Source organism: Pongo abelii, chromosome 12 (genome assembly GCF_028885655.2).
Source record: "Pongo abelii isolate AG06213 chromosome 12, NHGRI_mPonAbe1-v2.0_pri, whole genome shotgun sequence".
NCBI classification, from domain to species: Eukaryota; Metazoa; Chordata; class Mammalia; order Primates; family Hominidae; genus Pongo; species Pongo abelii.
The window spans coordinates 40233754-40249811 of NC_071997.2; the positions used below are offsets into that span (position 1 = coordinate 40233754).

Sequence of the window (16058 nt, forward strand, 5' to 3'; positions counted from 1 at the left end):
AAAGCTCATTTGAGAGAGGAAATGCTCTCCTCCACCCTCTGTTTTACAGCGCTGAGGCTTCTTATCACAGTTCTATGACTTGTAGCTTAAATCCATGTTACATGGTCACTGACGTTGTTAGTGCTTCTCTTTTAACACTGTAGGAATTAATTCGGTGGCATATTTAATTAATTCCATCACTAGCCTGGCTACTGGCCACCCTTCTCAACAAGGAAATTAAGTCAGAAAGGCTTATTTTCACTAAGTAAGACTTTGGGAACATAGCAAAGTTCATGACAATAAGAAAGAAGTGGCAGCAAGGGCTTGAAAAGAGTGGTTTCAGTCAACTGAGAGGTTCCCATGGGAGAAGCAGGATCAAAGAGAGAGAGAGAAAAAACAGGGAGGGCTAATTAGATTAGTCGATAGTTGTCTCAAGAGTGATGCCTTTGGGGGCTTCCCTTAGTGGGGAAACAGTCCAGGCCAAAGGGATGACCCATGAGATGGCTGCTGTAAAAGTGGACAATTCTTTTTCCAGTGGCCTGCTATTTGCAAAAAAGGCAGACATCTTAGGGCACAGGGGTGTTTAGTTTGCATGCACAAGTACAAGTACTCTCAATCCCTGCAGTTGTTGTAACTGGGAAGACATGCACCTATTTACCTTTGTAAGGGTTTCCCCACTGTCACCACTGTAACTCTAAGTTATCGTGAGGGAGGCCAAACTTATCTATCTACTGAACCCAGTCCAGTTTCCAACTGATCATCAGACTGAGTGGCCTCTTACCTCGATCCAATACAGTTCACAATCAAATCCAATTTGACGCTGGACTCAGTCAAGTTTTTGCTAATGACTCATCAGCTACCTAAACCTCAAAAGGCCATATATCATCTCACAGCACAAACTGGCCATTGGCACCCACCCCAAGGTTATTTGCCCACTCACAGCACAAAACCCTGGATTCGAAACCCAAAAGGATCAAGGTTCAATGCAAAAAGAACAGAGTCTGGCCTAAGAGGAATGTACAGCCTCAGAAGGAGGGCAAAGGGGACAGCAGTGTCTTTCCTGCTTTCCTCAAGGGGTCTTGGGAGGTGGATCCCATTCAGCTTGCTAGAACTCTCAAAAGACAAAATTATAACATTTAGTTTAAAGATCTTACTTAGCTTTTATTTATTATTTCAGAATCAACTTCGAAACCCAGTCTGGATAAAAAAATTTGCTTAAACAAATGCATAGCTCAAAACACAAATTCTTGGAGCTTCAAAATTTGAGAGAGAACTTGCCCAGGACCCCTGCTGCTGTGAGAGATCTGTGTGCACAATGGGCCTGGTGGGTCGCTGTGCTTGAACACTCCATGCTTCTGGGGTTTGATGGAAGTTCTACTTCAGATTGCATTTCCTACACTAATCTGTTAAAAAAAAACCCTTTACATACATTAAATTTAGCAGAGTTTATTTGAGCAAAGAAACAATTTAGGAATCAGGCATCAGTTTGCACCAAAAATGGCTCAGAACACTCCATGCCACCATATGTGCAGGTTATATTTACAGCTAGAGAAAAAGAAGTGCACGGAAACAGCCTGATTGGCTGCTGTTGGCATTTACCTTATATAGTCATGTTTTGGCAGCTTTCAGCCTCTGATTGGCTGAAGGCTCAGCTGTTTTCATTGGCTGAGACATAGTTACATGTTATAAGACTATAGTCTTGGATTAAGTTACAGTTATTTTTACACATTAAGTTAGGTTACAACTAGCTATGTATACAGAACTCATTAGGCCAGACTTAAAATAAGTATGGAGGCAGCTTTAGGACAAAGATAATTCAATTTAACAATAGCCTTATGTATATATTTACTCTTTTTATGTATTTCTATATATATTAATAAATATAAGTAGTTGTATGTACATATATAAAAACGTACCTATGTGTGTGCATACACATGTATGTGAGTATATATGTTTGCTTCTACCCTGTGTGAGTGAAGTATGCCAGAGTGGCAGAGTGCTACATATATATGTGTAAATTTTTATATTAAATATATTTATGTGTGTTACCTATATATTTATATGCTCGTAAATATATATGTTTCCTTGAATAGTCACCTATGTTCTATATTTCTAAATTTATAAATATGCATATTTATGTGTGTGTGTATATGTATATATATGTATATTTCATTTTTATGTGTTGTTTCTGCCTTATTTGTAAGGTAGCCCAAAATGGCAGAGAGATTACATATGTATGCTATAAATGTTTATACTATATATAGTATGTTTATGTGTATATTTATATATGTTACATAGTTATTTTTTTCAAGAATTTGAAAAAGTTTCTAAATTGAGGAAAAATTTACGTAAGATTAAGCACTTTAAAGTGTATCATTCGGTGACATTTAGGACATTCCTAACACTCTAGTTCCAGAATTTTTTTCTTTTTTGAGAGGGGTCTCATTCTGTCCCTTATGCTGGAGTGTGGTGATGATATTTTGACTCACTGCAATCTCCACCTCCCAGGCTCAAACAATCTTCCCACCTCAGCCTTCTGAATAGCTGGGACCACAGGCATGTGTGCCACCATGCCCAGCTAATTCTTCATATTTTTTTTGGTAAACACGGGGTTTCACCATGTTGCCCAGGCTGGTCTTGAACTCCTTAGCTCAGGTGATCCACCTGCCGTGGCCTCCCAAAGTGCTGGGAGTTTTTATAGTTCGAGGTCTTACATTTAAGTCTTTAATCCCTCTTGAGTTAATTTTTGTTTATGGTGATAAGTAGGGGTCCAGTTTCATTCTGGCATCTAGATAGCCAGTTATCCTGGAATCATTTATTGAATAGGAAGTCCTTTTCCTATTGCTTATTTTTGTCACCTTTGCCAAAGATCAGTTAGTTGTAGATGTGTGGCTTTATTTCTGGGTTCTTTATCCTGTTCTAATGGTCTATGTGTCTGTTTTTGTACCAATACCATGCTGTTTTGGTTACTGTAGCCTTGTAGCATAGTTTGAAGTGAGGTAGTGTGATGCCTCCCACTTTGTTCTTTTTGCTTAGGATTGCTTTGGTGATTTGTGCTCTTTTTTAGTTCCTTATAAATTTTAGAATAGGTTTTTTTTTCTAATTCTGTGAAAAATGACATTGGTAGTTTGATAGGAATAACATTGAATCTGGAGATTGCTTTTGATAGTATATGGCAATTTTAACAATATTGATTCTTCCTATCCTTGAGCATGGAATGTTTTTCCATTTGTTTGGGTCAGCTCTGATTTCTTTCAGCAGTGCTTTGTAATTCTTGTTTTCTTGTTGTAGAGATCTTTCACCTCTGGGGTTCCCTTTATTCCTTGGTATTTGTGTGTGTGTGTGTGTCTATTGTGAATTAAATTGCATTCTTGATTTGGCACTCAGCTTGGATATTGTTGATGTATAGAAATACTGCTGATTTGTGTACCTTGATTTTGTATCCTGAAACTTTGCTGAAGTTGTTTATTAGATCTGGGAGCTTTTAGGCAGAGACTATGGGGTTTTCTAGGTATAAAATCATGTTATCTGCAAACAGAGATAGTTTGACTTCCTGTCTTCCTATTTGGATGCCTTTACTTCCTTCTCTTGCCTGATTGTCCTGGCTAGGATTTCTAGTACTGTGTTAAATAGGAGTGATGGCAGTGGGTATCCTTGTCTTGTTCCAGTTCTCAAGGGGAATGATCCCAGCTTCTGCCTGTTCAGTGTGATGTTGGCTGTGGGTTTGTCATACATGGCTCTTATTATTTTGAGGTATGTTCCTTCAATACCTAGTTTATTAAGGGTTTTTAACATAAACAGATGTTGAATTTTATCAAAAATCTTTTTTGCATCTATTGAGATGATCATGTGGTTTTTGTTTTTAGTTCTGTTTATGTGATAAGTCACATTTATTGATTTGCATATGTTGAACCAACCTTGCATCCCAGGGATAAACCCTGCTTGATTATGATGGATTAGCTTTTTGATGTGCTGGTAGATTCAGTTTGCTAGTATTTTGTTGAGGATTTTTGCATCTGTGTTCATCAAGGATATTGGCCTATGTGTCTCTGCCAGGCTTTGGTATCAGAATGATGCTTGCCTCATAGAATGAGTTAGTGAGGAGTCTCTGGTCCTCAATTGTTTGGAATAGTTTCAAGTAGGGATGGTAGCAGCTCTTCTTTATACGTCTGGTAGAATTTGGCTGTGAATTCATCTGATCCTGGGCTTTTTCTTGCTCAAAATCATAAAATTAGATGGAAATTATTTTATTACTGATTCAATTTCAGAAGTCATTATTAGTCTGTTCAGGGTTTCAGTTTCTTCCTGGTTCAATTTTGGGCAGTTGTGTTTTCAGGAATTTTTCCACATTTTGTAGGTTTTCTAGTTTGTGTGCCTAGAGGTGTTCATAATGGTCTCAGAGATTTTTGTATTTCTGTAGGGTCATTGATAATGTCTCCTTTGTCAATTTTGATTGTGTTTATTTGGATTTTCTCTCTTCTGCTGTTAGTCTAGTTAGTGTTCTATCTATCTTATCTAGTCTTTAAAAAAAACTTCTGGCTTTATTGATCTTTTGTATGTTTTTTCATGCATCATTTTATTTCAGTTCAGCTCTGATTTCAGTTATTTCTTGTCTTCTTCTAGTTTTAGGGTTGGTTTGATCTTGTTTTTCTAGTTCTTCTAGGTGTGATGCTATGTTGTTAATTGGAGATCTTTCTAACTTTTTGACGTGAGCATTTAATGCTATAAACTTTCCTCTTAACACTGCTTTAGCTGTGTCACAGAGATTCTGGTATGTCTTATCTTTTTTTTCTTTGGTTTTGAAGCTTTATTTCTGCCTTAATTTCATTATTTACCTAGCAGTCATTCAAGAGCAGGTTGTTCAATTTCCATGTAATTTTATGGTTTTGAGCAGTCTTCTTAGTATTCACTTCTATTTTTATTGTGCTGTGGTTTGAGAGTGTAATTGGTATGATTTCAATTTTTAAAAATTTGTTGAGAATTGTTTTTTGTCTGATTATGTGGTCGGTTTTAGAGTATGCACCATGTGGTGATGAGAAGAATATATATTCTGTTGTTTTGGGGTGGAGAATTCTGTAGATGTCTGTTAGTTCCATTTGGTCAAGTATTGAGTTCAGGTCCCACATATATTTTTTAGTTTTCTGCCTTGATGATCTGTCTAATACTGTCAGTGGAGTGTTGAAGTCTCCCACTATGATTGCGTGGAAATTTAAGTCTCCTCACAGGTCTCTAAGAACTTGTTTTTATGAATCTGGGTGCTCCCTGGGTGCACACATATTTCTTGTGTTGGATGCGTATATATTTAGAAGAGTTAAGTCTTCTTGTTGAATTGAACACTTTACCATTATGTAATGCCCTTCTTTGTATTTTTTGATTGTTGTTGACTTAAAGTCTGTTTTGTCTGAAATTAGAATAGCAGCCCCTGCTATTTTTTTGTTTGTTGGCTTTGTTTTTGTTTTCTGTTTACTTGGTAGATTTTCCTCCATCCCATTACTTTGAGCCTATCTGTGTCATTGCATGTGTGAGATGGGCCTCTTGAAGATGGCATACAGTTGGGTCTTGTTTGTTTGTTTGTTTCTTTTTTTTAATTTTTTGAGATTGATCTGTCTGTTTCACCCATGCTGGAATGCAGTGGCACAATTATGGCTTACTGCAGCCTCAATCTCCTGAGTTCAGGTGATCTTTACACTTCAACTTCTGGAGTAGCTGGGACTACAAGCGCATGCCACCGTGCCTCACTAATTTTATATTTTTTATAGAGACGAGGTTTTCCCATGTTGCCCAGGCTGGTCTCGAACACCTGGGCTCAAGCAATCTGCCCACCTTGGTCTCCCAAAGTGCTGGGATTACAGACATGAGCCACTGCATCCAAGTGGGTCTCGCTTCTTTATTCAACTTGCCACTCTGTGCGTTTCAATTGGGGCATTTAGCCCATTTACGTTCAAAGTTAATAATTCTATGTGTGGAATTGATCCTGTCCTTATATATATTTTTTAGCTGGTTATTATGCAGACTAGACTTGATTTTGTAGTTGCTTTATAGTGTTAATGGTCTATGTATTTAAGTGTGTTTTTGTGATGGCTGGTAATGGTCTTTTGTTTTCATATTTATTTTATTTTATTTTGAGACAGGATCTCACTCTGCTGCCCAGGCAGAGTGCAGTGGTATGATCTGGGCTCACTGCAACCTCTGCTTCCTGGGCTCAAGCCATCCTCCTGCTTTAGTCTCCTGAGTGGGTGGGACCACAGGTGCATACCACCATTCCTAGCTAATTTTTATATTTTTTGTAGAGACGGGGTTTCACCATGTTGCCCAGTCTGGTTTTGAACTCCTGGGCTCAAGTGATCCACCTGCCTCAGCCTCCCAAAGTGCTGGGATTACGGGCGTGAGCCACTGCGCCTGGCTTGTTTCTATATTTAACACTCCCTTAAAGACCTCTTTTAAGGCAGGTCTGGTGGTAATAAATTCCCTTAACATTTGCTTGTCTGAAAAGTATCTTCTCCTTTGCTTATGAAGTTTGTTTGACTGTATATGAAATTCTTGGCCTCCCCGGCATTGCGCCATCAAAGACAAAGTCGTCCTCCAACTTCTTGTCCTGCATCGCTGCCATCGCAGCTCTCAGCACTAAAAAGGCAGCTTCAGACTCCTCCAAAGAACAAGTGGCCAATTCGAGGGAATCCTCCTCGTTACCAAAAGAAGTAAACGACAGTCCGAGAGCCACCGACAAGTCTCCCGAATCCCAGAATCTCATCGACGGGACCAAAAAACCATCCCTAAAGCAACTGGATAGTCCCAGAAACATCTCAAGTGAGAACAGCAGCGAAGGAACCCCGTCTTCTCCCGCAGGGTCCACACCACCAATCCCCAAAATCCGCATAAAAACCACTAAGACGTCTTCTGGGGAAATCAAGAGAACAGTGACCAGGGTATTGCCAGAAGTGGATCTTGACTCTGGGAAGAAACCTTTCGAGCAGACGGCGTCTGTGATGGCCTCTGTGACATCCCTTCTGTCGTCTCCAGCATCAGCTGCCGCCCTTTCGTCTCCCCCCAGGGTACCTCTCCAGTCTGCGGTGGTGACCAATGCAGTTTCCTCTGCACAGCCCACCCCTAAACAGGTCACAATCAAGCCTGTGGCTACTGCTTTCCTCCCAGTGTCTGCTGTGAAGACAGCAGGATCCCAAGTCATTAATTTGAAGCTCGCTAACCACACCGTGGTGAAAGCCACGGTCGTACCTGCTGTCTCTGTCCAGAGTGCCAGCAGCACCATCATTAAAGCCGCCTATGCCATCCAGCAGCAAACTGTCATGATGCCAGCATCCAGCCTGGCCAATGCCAAACTTGTGCCAAAGACTGTGCATCTTGCCAACCTTAACCTTCTGTCTCAGGTTGCCCAGGACACCTCTGAACTCCGCCAAGTGTCAACCAAAACTCAGCAACAAATAAAGAAGGCAATAATCAATGCAGCAGCCTCACAACCCCCCAAAAAGGTGTCTCAAGTCCAGGTGGTGTTGTCCTTGCAGAGTTCTGTGGTGGAAACTTTCAACAAGGTGCTGAGCAGTATCAATCCAGTCCCTGTTTACATCCCAAACCTCAGTCCTGCTGCCAATGCAGGGATCACATTACTGATGCCTTGGTACAAGTGCTTGGAGTGTAGGGACTCCTTTGCACTTGAAAAGAGTCTGACCCAGCACTATGACAGACGGAGTGTGTGCATCGAAGTAACATGCAACCATTGTACAAAGAACCTCATTTTTTACAACAAATGCAGCCTCCTTTCCCATGCCTGTGGGCATAAGGAGAAAGGGGTGGTAATGCAATGTTCCTTACTCAATTTTAAAGCCAGTCCCAGCAGGTCAAATGATAGTTTCTCCATCAAGCAATACTTCTTCTTCATCAGAGGAAAAATCCACTCTTCAGAGCCCTGTGGGAGCTGACATACACACTGTCACAAAAATTCAGTCTGGCATAACTAGGACAGTCATACCAGCTCCTTCAAGCACTCCCATCATCACAGCCATGCCTCTAGATGAAGACCCCTCCAAACTGTGTAGACATAATCTAAAATGTTCGGAGTGTAATGAAATCTTCCAGGACAAGACATCGCTGGCTACACATTTCCAGCAGGCTGCACATATGAGTGGACAAAAGACTTGTACTATCTGCCAGATGCTGCTTCCTAACCAGTGCAGAGAATCCATCAGCACAAATCTCCCTACATCTGCCCTGAGTGCAGGGCCATCTGCAGGTTGGTGCACTTCCAGACCCACGTCACCAAGAACTGTCTGCACTACACAAGGAGAGTTGGTTTTCGACGTGTACATTGCAATGTTGTATACTCTGATGTGGCTGCTCTGAAGTCTTGCATTCAAGGTTCTCACTGTGAAGTCTTCTACAAGTGTCCTATTTGTCCAATGACGTTTAAGTCTGTCCTGAGCATGACACATTCCCACACCTACACATAGCATCCTGGCATCAAGATAGGAGAACCAAAAATAATATATAAGTGTTCCATGTGCAACATTGTGTTCACCCTGCAAACCTTGCTGTATTGCCACTTTGACCAACACATTGAAAACCAGAAGGTGTCTGTTTTCAGATGTCCAGACTGTTCTCTTTTAATATGCACAGAAGCAACTTATGATGGACCATATCAAGTCTATGCATGGGACATTGAAAAGTATTGCAGGGCTAACTTGGGTGTAAACTTGCCTTTGAGCATTAAGCCTGCAACTTATAATTCAGCATATCAGAACAAAGAGGACAGCAAATCCATGAACGGGAAAGAGAAATTGGAAAAGAAATCTCCATCTCCTTTGAAAAAAATCAATGGAAACCGAGAAAGTGGCCAGTCCTGGGTGGACGTGTTGGGAGTGTGACCACCTGTTCTTGCAGAGAGATGTGTACATATCCCACGTGAGGAAGGAGCATGGGAAACAAATGAAGAAACAACCCTGCCGCCAGCATGACAAGCCTTTCAGCTCGTCCCACAGCCTGTGCTGGCACAACCAGATCAAGCACAAAGTCATCAGGAAAGTGTACGCCTGCTCACACTGCCCAGACTCCAGAGGTACCTTTACCAAACGGTTGATGCTGGAGAAGCATGTCCAGCTGACGCATGGCATCAAGGACCCTGACCTGAAAGAAATGACAGACGCCACCAATGAGGAGGAAACAGAAATAAAAGAAGACCCCAAGGTCCCCAGTCCCAAGTGGAAGTTGAAAGAACCGCTTCTGGAGTTCAGGCCTCCCAGAGGAGCAATCACTTAACCAAAGCTGAAAATCAATGTTTTTAAGGCTCACAAGTGTACCATGTGTGGCTTCACCACCGAAAACCTGCTGCAGTTCCATGAACGCATCCCTCAGCACAAATCGGATGGTTCTTCCTACCAGTGCCGGGAGTGTGGCCTCTGCTACATGTCACGTCTCTCTGTCCAGGCACCTCTTTGTCGTACACAAGTTAAAGGAACCTCAGCCAGTGTCCAGGCAAAACGGGGCTGGGGAAGATAACCAACAGGAGAACAAACCCAGTCACGAGGACGAATCTCCCAATGGCGCCATGTCAGACAGAAAGTGCAAAGTGTGCGCAAAAACTTTTGAAACTGAAGCTGCCTTAAACACTCACATGCAGACACATGGTATGGCCTTCATCAAATCCAAAAGGATGAGCTCAGATGAGAAATAGCCACAGACGCTCCATGAGGAAAATCCCTGTCCACATTGGAATAAAAATGACACTTTTGTTACACAAAGTTTGCAGTATAATAGAGTTAACAGTACTGTCTAGGCTGTTGCAATATATTCTCTTTCAACGTGCCTTCCTTCTTCATCTTGACGTATATATCCTCATTAAGTATTAAAACAGAATTTGAGTTTAAAAGAGTTTGTATATATTTAAATGAGTAACTTTTTATACTCTTTGTTACATGTTTGTATCAGTATTCAGTGGAAAACGTTTTGAGTTGTTTTGGGTTAGAATTTTTCTTTTTGTACTGTTTATTTAAAACAGAGTTCTTAGTAACAGGGGCAGTTCCTGAATTCAAATAAATCATTTTGTATGTTTCGAATTTGAATGGGTTAACTAATTACAGGCTAAAATAATGCCTTTTTTAGTGTTTTTAATTTTTAGAATTCACTACATAAATTGGAAGTAATTGTGGGTCTCAAAAACACTAGGAACTTTTAAATGTCTTAGCACCTCCTCCATGTGCCTGCCCGAGGGAGTGAGTACACGTTTGAGAAAACTGCACTCCAGTGTGGGCGTGCCTTTGTCTTCAGGCCACGCCGAAGGGTGTTTAAAGCAGCCTTGCAGGTCGCTCCTTTCCCAGCCGTGGATAAAAACTGAAGCCAGGAATCTAATAAGGAATGCTGATTTCCTCAATTCCATTTTGAGGAATGGGGAAGGCTATTCTAAAGAAAAAAAAATGGGACAGGTTTTCTAGGCAGATCTGCAAGGTTGGCTTTAAGAGCACAAGGAGGAAAAGTAACAAAAGGGCTGGACTATGATAAAAGTTACAAATACGTAGTTAGACCAATAGATCGATATAGTCAGGTTTTTGTCATGTAATTTATTAACTATTATAGAAACACAACTAAGAATATCAAGTATTTCTCTGGCTCTTGATAGAAAAAAAAATCAGCTGACTTAATCCTTTGCTGTCAAAAGAGTTGGCGTTTCCTGTTCTGGATGCTACTGCCAAACGTTCTGGTGCTTAGAGATGGGATGCATGATGTCAACCACCGACTCATCAATGCAGCCGGCTGTGTATTGCAATTGGCCGTTACCTTAAGCACTGAGCCACATGGGATTAGTTCAGTCATTTCAAGAGGTATATTTAACGTCAGTAGTTCTGCTTTACTAAAATGCAGTAGAGGTACTCTTCTGTCCCTTCCGTTTATAATTCTCTGAGAGAGTTATATTTTTTGGTTTCGTTTTGTGTTTTCTTTTGCATTTTATATCTTGTATTTATCCCTGAACATGTTTTGTACTTTTTTTTTTTTTAAGAAAAGGAATTCTTTTATGTGTGTATAGATACTTGCATGATATACTGTAGTCAATGTTCGGTTCCTTGAAAGGTCTTGCTGCTGTCAGGTGTTATACACTCCATCCATCATAACTGTATGAAACACATTTCATATGTAAATAAACGTGGGACATTTGAAAAAAATATTTTGTTCTATGTAGTTGAAAATCATTGGCTAAGTTCATTATAACCTCCTTTCTGCATCTTACCCTCATCCACACTCTTACAGCCTTTCATTAATTGTAAATTCTTATGTCTGTATTTTCCATATCTACTTAGTACTGCTTTTTGGAATGGATCTTTTATGCCCTGCTCTGGTCAATAATCTTGGGTGAAATGAGAACACAAAGCCAGAGAGACCAGGTTTCTGTAGTTCTCTAACATCGGCTTCTAATACAAATCCTGCTGTGCAGTGCCCAGGCATTGCCACCCCTCTGGAGAGAATTCTATGGCTACATCCCTGAATGTCAACAGTTCCATTTCTAGGCTTGCAGCAGGTTCTGGTGTCTTAGCTATGGATCTCCCAATACCTGCTGGTCACAGGGCCATAGAGACTGGGCTTCTAGGAACAGAAGACACAGAGCAGGGAACAGGAGCCAGTTTCATTCTCCCTATGGATAGGCAGTTATCCCAGCACTATTTATTGAATAGAGAGTCCTTTCCCTATTGCTTATTTTTGTCAGTTTCATGGATGTTCACTTTGTTGTAGGTGTGTGACTTTATTTCTAGGTTCTCTATTCTGTCCCACTGGTCTATGTATCTGTTTTTGTACCAGTACTGTAGTGTTTTGGTTATGTAGCCTTGTAATATAGTTTAAAGTTGGATAGTGTGATGTCTCTGGCTTTTTTCTTTTTTCTTTTTTTTTTTTTTTGGCTTAAGATTGCTTTGGTGATTCCTGCTCTTTTTTTCATTCCATATGGATTTTAGAGTAGTTTTTTTCCTAATTCTGTGAAAAACAACATTGGTAATTTAATAGGAATAGTGTTAAATCTAGAGATTGCTTTGGGCAGTATGGCCATTTTAATGATATTCATTCTTCCCATCCATGAACATGGAATGTTTTTCCATTTGTTTGTGTCATCTGTGATTTTATTCAGCAGAAATTTTTGTTATTCTTGTGGAGTTCTTTACCTCCTTGGTTAGATATATTCCTAGGTATTTTTTTGTGTGGCCATTATAAATGGGATAGCATTCTTGATTTGGCTCTCAGCTTGGACGTTATTGGTGTATACAACTGCTACTGACTTTTGTACATTGATTATATATTCTGAAATTTTACTGAAGTTATTTATCAGTTGTTGGAATTTTTGGTAGTCTTTTAAGGTTTTCTAGGTACTGAGTAATATCATCTATGAAGAGAGATAATTTGACTTATTCTTTTCCTATTTGAATTTCCTCTTTTTCTTTCTCTGGCATAACTGCTCTGCTATGACTACCAGTACTATGTTGAGTCAGAATAGTGAGAATGGGCAACATTGTCTTGTTCTGATTCTTAAGGGGAATGAATCCAGCTTTTGCCAGTTCAGCATGAGCTTGGCTGTGGGTTTGTCATAGATAACTCATTATTTTGAGGTATACTCCTTTGATGTCTAATTTGTTGAGGGTTTTTTATCATGAAGAGATGTTGGGTTTCATTTAAAACTTTTTCTGCATCTATTGATGATCATGAAGTTTTTACTTGTGTTTGTATTTTTTGTAAATTTTGTTTATTTGGTGAATCACATTTATTTATTTGCATATGTTGAACCAACCTTGCCTCCCATGAATAAAGCCTATTCAATCATGGTGAATTAACTTTTTGATGTGTCACTGGATTCAGTTTGCTAGTATTTTGTTGAGGATTTTTGTGTCTGTTCATCAGGAATATTGGCCTGTAGTTTCCTTTTTTTGTTGTGCCTGTGTCAGATTTTGGTATCAGGATGATGCTGGTTTTATAGAATGAGTTAGGGAGGAGTTCCTTCTCCTCAATTTTTTGGGGAATGTTTCAGTGGGATTGGCACCAGCTCTTCTTTGCATGTCTGGCAGAATTTGGCTGTGAACTAATTGGTCTAGGACATTTCTTGGTTAGTAGGTTTTTTATTACTGGTTTATATTTTTCGAACTTGCTATTGGTCTGTTCGGGATCTCAATTTCTTCCTAATTCTCCCTTGGGAGGTTTTGTGTTTCTAGGAATTTATTCATTTCCTCTAGATTTCTAGTTTGTGTGCACAGAGGTGTTCATAATAGTCTCTGAGGCTCTTTTGTATTTCTGTGGGTATCAGTTCTGACTGTATTTATTTGAATCTTCTTTCTTTGTTAGTTTACCTAACATTCTATCAATCTCACATATTCTTTGAAAGAACCAACTTTTAATTTCATTAATCTTTTATATGGCTTTTTGTTCTCAATTTTATTTCTGCTGTGATTTTTGTTATTTATTTTATTCTGGTAGCTTTGGATTAGTCTGTTCTTGTTTTTTTAGGTCTTTTAGGTGTGATGTTAGATTAATAATTTGGTATCATTCTAGCTTTTTGAGGTAGGCAAACCACTTAAGCACTATAAACTTTCCTCTTAATACTGCTTTTTCTATATTCCAGAGATTTTGGTAAATTGTGTCTCTGTTTTCATTTATTTTAAATAATTATTTGATTTCTGCTTTAATTTTGTTAACTCAAAAGTTATTAAGAAACAAGTTCTTTAGTTTCCATTTTATTGTGTGATTTTGAAGTATCTTCTTGATATTACCTTCTATTTTTATTCTCCGTGGTCCAAAAATATGCTTGGTGTTGTTTCTTCATTAAAAAAAGTTATTGAGACTTGCTTTATGGCCAAATATTGGTTGATCTTAGAGTATATGCCATGTGCAAATGAAAAGAATGTATCTTCTGTGGTTGTTGGGTGGAACATTTTGTCAATTTTTATTAGGTCCAATTGGTGAAGTGTTGAATTTAAGTCAGAATTTCCTTGTTAGTTTTCTGCCTCACTCATCTATTTTTCTAATTATTATGATTCAGTTTTTTTTTTCTGACATTGCAGTTTTCTGCACCTATCACAACACTTCAAGAAGACTATTACAAGAATACTACAAATTTTACACATAATATCATCAAAGGAGTGACACATTGGAGAAAAACCATGATAAATATTCAACAAAACTAGAACATACATTTGTATATTCTTTCATTAATTGTATTAGTTTTTTCCTCTTCTCGTGCCCGTACTTATTAGAATCTTTTTCATAAAAAAGCAGTTTTCTTTCTTTCTTTTTCTTTTTTTTTTTTTTTATGAGACAGGCTCTTGTTCTGCAACCCAGGCTGGTGTGCAGTAGTATGATTATGGCTCATTGCAGCCTTGAATTCCTAGGCTGAAGCAAATCCTCCCACCTCAGCCTCCCAAGTAGCTGGGACTACAAGTTTGTGCCACTAGACCCAACTAATTTTATTTTATTTTTGTAGAGTCAGGGTCTTGGTATATTGCCCAGGCTGGTCTTAAACTCCTGGGTTCAAGTGATCCTCCCACCTTGGCCCCTCAAAGTGCTGGGATTATAGGTGTTAGCCACCACACACGGCAGCAATTTTTGACTAGAGCTGATTGCAAATGTTTGTAGAGAAGAATTGAGAATGGTAACACTGGATGACCAAATTTGGTGTAGCTATGGTTAAGATTTGATGAAAGTTCCCAAGAGACAAGGAAATTTTGTTATTTCTATTATTTGCAGCATTTTAAGATAACAACCAGAATCATTATGACAGTGTCATGTTAGAGACATCAGGCCTTCATAAATTTTATATCATCTTTAGAATATTCACATTAATAACATACCCCTACAAATATAACTTAAGATTTAATATAGTAATCAAAGTTATGACTGATAACAAATTAGCTTTTTGTAAATTTATATAAGTTTTGGAATATTTATGTCAATAATGTACCCATAATTGTAACAGAAAGATCTAGTATCAATTATCATTTGATAATACTTTACAAATAATCTACCAAATAAGTCTAATTATTTAATACAAAAAGACTTAATTTAGGATTTTCATCATGGGGGAACATGACAAAGATGTCAAAAGTTTCAAAAAACTAGATCAAAATAAAACCATAGGTCACTGGAAAATAAAAGTTATTCATACAAGTAGAGTGGTAATCAAAATACTTCAAAAGAAATACAGAAATTTTTATGAATGTAAAATCCTTAACCCTTTTAAATTTCAGTTTTCCTAAGTAATATGAAACCTAATAAGAATAATGCAGAAATTGTTTTAATAAAACATAAAATCTTTGCTTTTTAGACCAGCTACTGTAAAGGTAAACAAACAAATAAACAAAAATCCCCACAAAACCTCCTATAGTGTTGATGTAGTTTGGATGTGTGTCCCCTCCAAATCTCATGTTGAAATGTTACCTCTAGTGTTGGAGATGGCCTAGTGGGAGGTGTTTGGGCCATAGAGGCAGATACTTTATGAATGACTCATTGCCATCCCCATGGCAATGTGTGAGTTCTTGCTCTGGTAGTTCATGCAAGAGCTGGTTGCTTAAAGGAGCTTGACACCTCCTCCTCTCTCTTGCTCCCTTTCTTGCCATGTGACATGCCTGTTCCTCATTCACCTTCCACCATAAATGTAATTGTAATCTTCCTGAGGCCCTCACCAGAATCAGATGCTGGCACTGTTCTTCTTGTACAGTCTGCAGAACTGTGAGCCAAAATAAATGTCTTTATAATTTACCCAGTCTCAGGTATTTCTTTATAGCAATGCAAAATGGACTAACACAAGTATGACTAATTCTCCTTATGGGAAGCCCATTTAGATAGCCTGGAAGTCAAGCCTGATAAAAAGGGTAGTAGAGCTTAATCAGATGTAAGAACAGTGTGTTCAGGGTTATATGTGTACACGATAGTATAAAGGAATGTAAACAAGAAAACTCATACCTTGAGCACAGAAATACATGGCTCTCAGCAACAGCATGAGAATTCTCCTCTACTGAAGAAAAGCCAAGAGTACAGAATCAAATTATTCTAGAGGAAAACACTGCTATTCTAGACCTTCAAGATAAACATTTTAGTGTCCAGCCACA

The 16058-nt window shown here is 38.8% G+C and overlaps 1 pseudogene; it reads left to right on the forward strand.

The window, feature by feature from the left end:
* Window positions 1–3617: 3617 nt before the first annotated feature.
* On the forward strand, window positions 3618–9686 carry LOC100441740 (zinc finger protein 532-like; annotated as a pseudogene).
* The last annotated feature ends 6372 nt before the right edge of the window (window positions 9687–16058 follow it).